A 5,143-nucleotide genomic window follows, 5' to 3' on the forward strand; every position below is an offset into this window, starting at 1 on the left:
GTGGGGGATTTTGGGTGTTGATAGCTGAGACTTGCATGCCACCCATCTGTTGAGTAAGTAGATTTATTTGCTGAGACATCAGCTTGTTCTGAGCAAGAAGAGCATTAATAGACTTTACTTCCAACACGCCTCTCTTCTGAGGGGTTTTAGAGTTCACAGGATTCCTGTTAGAGGAGTATAAATATTGGTTGCTAGCAACCAATTCAATAAGCTCAATAGTCTCCTCCGGTATCTTCTTCTTGTGCAATGAACCTCCTGCAGAATTATCTAAGCACATTTTGGACATTTCACCCAAGCCTTCATAAAATATGTCTATTTGTGTCCATTTGGAGAACATGTCTGGAGGGCATTACCTAGTCAGTAGCTTGTATCTCTCCCAAGCTTCATACAGAGTCTTACCATCCTTCTGTCTGAAGGTCTGAACCTCCATCCTAAGCTTAGTCAGCTTCTTTGGTGGGAAAAATTTTATGAGAAACTCAGTAACCACCTTGTTCCAAGTATCCAAACTCTCCTTGGGTTGGGAATCTAGCCATAGCTTTACTCCATCCCTCAGGGCAAACGGGAAGAGCATGAGTTTGTACACCTCTGGGTTCACTCCTTTTGTTTTCACAGTATCACAAATCTGCAGAAAATTGGAAATAAATTGATTTGGGTCTTCGTGTGAAAGACCATGATACTGGCAGTTTTGTTGTACCAGGTTACCAGTTGTGGCTTTAACTTAAAGTTGTTTGCAGCTATAGGAGGCACCACAATGCTTTTTCCATAAAGATCTGCTGTAGGAGTAGAGAAAGACCCAAGTACTCTCCTTTATTGCTCATTCCCATTCGGATTTGCCACATTGGCATTATCAGCATTGTTAGGATCCATAGTGGATTCTGCAGCCTTGTAAAGTCTTACCTGTTGTAAACGTCGCCTGAAAGTCCTTTCAGGTTCAGGATCAAAGTCTAAGAGATGTTCTTTGTCTCTGTTCCTGCGCATAAACAAACAGAAAACAAGAAAAGATGGGAATCTCTACGTCAGAGTGTAGAGAATTCTCGGTGAGGTAACCTGAACTAGGAAACACCAAACTTAAATTCAGAAATTACTAAAAATATTAGTGCTAATAAAATTTTTTTCGAAAAGTTTTTAAATAAAATTTAAATAAAATTAAAACTAAAACGCCTAATCTAAGCAATCAAACAACTGATAGTTGTTAAATCACAGTCAATCCCCGACAACGGCACCAAAAACTTGATGCGGTGATTTAACAACCACAAACTAACCGGCAAGTGCACCGGGTCGTACCAAGTAATACCTCAGGTGAGTGAGGGTCGATCCCACGAGGATTGATGGATCAAGCAACAATGGTTGATTGATGAGCTTAGTCAGGCAAACAGAAAAGATAGTTGGAAGTTCAAAGAGCATTAAACAATTGTGCAAAAACTAAAATAGTAAAGTAAATGGTTTTGAAATAAAATATGGAGAAAACAGTTAAGGTTTTAGAGTTATCTATTTTTTCGGATTAACTTTTCTTACTAACTATTTTAATCATGTAGGATTTAATTTATGGCAAACTATATGTGACTAGACCCTAATTCCTTAGACCTTTCTAGTCTCCTCTAAAATTCATCAACAGCCAATGCCTTGGTCAATTAATTCCAATTAGAGGGTGATGATCAAATTCCAGTTTATATGCCACAAAAACTCTAATTACCCAAAAATAAAAGGATTATATGTCACATATCCTGTTAAATCCAGATAATTAAAATTTAGGAGAATATGTTTTCAAACTGTTGTTCAAGTAAATAGCTTTTCCAAGTTATACAAGAACTCAAATAGAAAGAGGGTCATACTTCCGTTCAACCAGAATTCATAAGATGACGAGCAAAAACAATTCTTAAATTATAAATCCATACATGAATTAAAATAGAAAAAGCAATAAAATCAATCCATACAAATAGACAGAGCTCCTAACCTTAACTGTGGAGGTTTAGTTGCTCATGGTTCAGAGAAAAAATAAGGATTCAGATAAAATGTACTGAGTTCCAATCTGATGGCCCCTAAGTTAACTAATAGAATCCCTTTTTATAACTAATCCTAATTAATTTTAGAAAAATCTATTTTCTAAATTAAGTAATATCTTTTCCTAATTTAAAAATCAAATTTGAATTTAAATCAAAATTAATTATAACAATCATCAAGTCTTCAATTGATAGATGGGGACCACTTGATTCCTTCACTCTGCAACCTCTAATCTGTGCTTTCCGGGCTGAAAACTGGGTCAAAAGCAGCCCAGAAATTGCCCCCAACATTTTCTGCACGTGTACGCGTCAGTCATGCGTATGCGTCGATAGTCTTTTCCGCGTGTCACGCGTACGCATCAAGTACGCGCACGCGTCGCTGTGCAAATCCTCAAATCACGCGTACACGTCATCCACGCGCACACATCGCCATGGAAAGCTCCAAATCACGCGCACGCGTCAGGTACGCGTATGCGTCGCTCCTCGCTGGTTTTCTCCTTTAATTCTTGTGCTGCAGAAACTCCATCAAATCCAGCTGAATGCTACCTAAAATAAACATAAATGCACAAGTCTCAAAGTAGCATCCATAGTGGCTAAAAGATAATTAATTCTTGATTAAACTCAACAATTTAGGTGCAAATTTATTGGGAAAAGATAAGAAAGATGCTCACGCATCACTAAGTACTTGGAACCCCGAGGTGTCGTCCACCAATCTGTCTATGTTCGAAAGTGGATAGCAGTCCTTGGGACATGCTTTATTTAGGTTGGTAAAATCCACGCACATGCGCCATTTTCCCGAACTCTTCCTCACCATCACTACATTGGCTAAACCATGAGGAGAACCAGAGTTCCCGGATGAATCCTGCATCCAGTAGTTTCCGGGTTTCTACTTCTACTACTTTTTTCCGTTCTGACCCCAAGTTTTTTTTCTTTTGTCTTATAGGTCAAACGTTAGGATTGACTGCCAGTTTGTGACATATAAAATTCGGATCGATTCCTGGCATATCTGTTGGTGTCCATGCAAAAAGGTCGGCGTTGGCCTTCAATATTTTGATAAGATCTTATTTGTTTCCTGCGAGGAAAGTAGATCCGATGTTAGTAAATTGATCATCTCAATTTAATTGTACCTTTTCTAGGTCGTCCACAGGTGCAGGATGACTGTTGTTACTTCTGGGGTCCAGTTCGGCCAAAGTAGGAATGCTTTCTGAATTGTACATGGAATGAATCCGAGGTATGTTCGTCTTTGTGGTTCCTTTTAGGCCCGCGTTGTAGCATTGCCTAGCCTCTTTATGATCAGCATACACTGCTCCTACCATGTGATCCTGCAAAGAAAATTTTACACAAAGATGGACTGTCAAAACAATGGCCCCAAAGGCATTAAGTGATGGTCATCCTAGAATAATGTTATAAGGACTAGCACAATTGACTACTAGAAATTGAATGTCTAAAGTTTTGGAGCTCGGCGGCTCCGCTATTGCGTTCTTAGCAAACATAACCTGATACCGATACCCTTTTCTCGGAGAACCCTACCAATTCCCCGGGCGAAGGCTGCAATGCATTGTCACTAAAGTGCATCTTTTGGAATGTTGAGTAAAATAGGACGTCGGCGTTGCTCCCTGGATGTAGCAAGACCTTCTTTACTGTCAATTCTCCCATGTGGACTGAAATTACAACCGGGTCATCTAAGTTCGGACAAGATGATTTGGAGTCGGCCATGCTAAAGGTGATAGGGGAAGTTGGGGCCGAAATGTGTGGACCTGGACGAGATCCTTCCATTGTCATCATGGTTCGAAAATTTCTTTTCCTTGCCGAGGTAGTTGTTCTGCCACCTGCAAAGCCAACTGAAATGTAATTTATTATTCCCTTAGAGGAGGTGTCTCCATCGACTTATGCCATGGTTCTTTTTCCTTGTCTGTGTCTCTTGTTGCTTCCTTTTGTTTCCTAGAGGTAATGTATTTGTCTAGGAGACCTTGCCTTGCCAATCATTCCAACAACTCCTTGGCCACTACACACTCATCTGTAGTATGGCCGAATTTCTGGTGGAAGGCAATGTATTTGCTTCTATCTACATATTTCTGATCCTGGTATGAACCTGCTCTACTCGGTGGTTTTATCAGCTTGTTGTGCAGGATTTCTTTGATTATGTCTTCTCTTTTTGTGTTGAACTTGGTGTATGAATCGAACTTTGGTGCTAGCATGAATGGTTTCTTGAAATCTTTATTTTGGGGTCGATGAGACTTTTCTTCTTCTCTTCTAGTTGGCTTTTCGCTCCTCCGAGCTTCTCTTAATTCTTCGATTTTTATTTGTTCTGTTACTTTTTCTCGGAACTCTTCTAATATTTTTGGTTTTGTCACTGCTATCGCTTCTTGGAATTTCCCGAGCCGAAGTCTACTCTTTATGGCATGTAGCTGTACTTCTGGATTAAGGTCAGGGATCTCTATGGCTGCTTCCGTAAAATGCATCATGTACTTATTTAAGCTTTCATGCTGTCCCTGCTTAATTGTGCTGAGATCGTCGGAATCTCTTACATAGATTTTGGAAGCTGCAAAATGGTTAATAAATAGCTTTGCAAATTCGTCAAAGCTCAAAATGGAAAAAGGTCTTAGTCATCGTCTTTCCCCTTTCGGAGATGTTTTCCCTGTTTTCGCATTCGATTCTGCTTGGTGGTCTCCATGTGGATTGTTATTGGCCTTCTTTTTGTCATTCTCCTCGTCATCGTTGTTTTGCCTTGTCGCCAATAATTCGGCCATGCGTTGATTTTCTGCTAACAAGGCTGCATTAGCCGCCAAGAGTTTGGCGTTAGAAAGGTTATGCTGCGGAATCGCCGAGTGATCTGTCATGATTCGATTATGTTCATGCGAAGAGAAAGAAAAAAGAAAAAGGTACAAGAAAAATAAATACTCGTCGAGTCAGTACTTAAAAAGCGAGGCTTGTGCTCCACGGTAGGCGCTAAATGTTCTGGTAAGGATATTCTTCTCCGCACTATATGTCGGATCCTGAATGTTGACGGGAAGAGATGACTGTGCTCGCCGTTTGAAGTATCCTCCTTGAACACGGATATAAACGTGGTACTTGCAAAAAAGACTATAACGTTCAAGTCAGTAAAAGATTTCTTAAAATTTATGCATATATTCGAATTGTTA

Source organism: Arachis duranensis, chromosome 3, assembly GCF_000817695.3.
Source record: "Arachis duranensis cultivar V14167 chromosome 3, aradu.V14167.gnm2.J7QH, whole genome shotgun sequence".
Lineage (NCBI taxonomy): Eukaryota > Viridiplantae > Streptophyta > Magnoliopsida > Fabales > Fabaceae > Arachis > Arachis duranensis.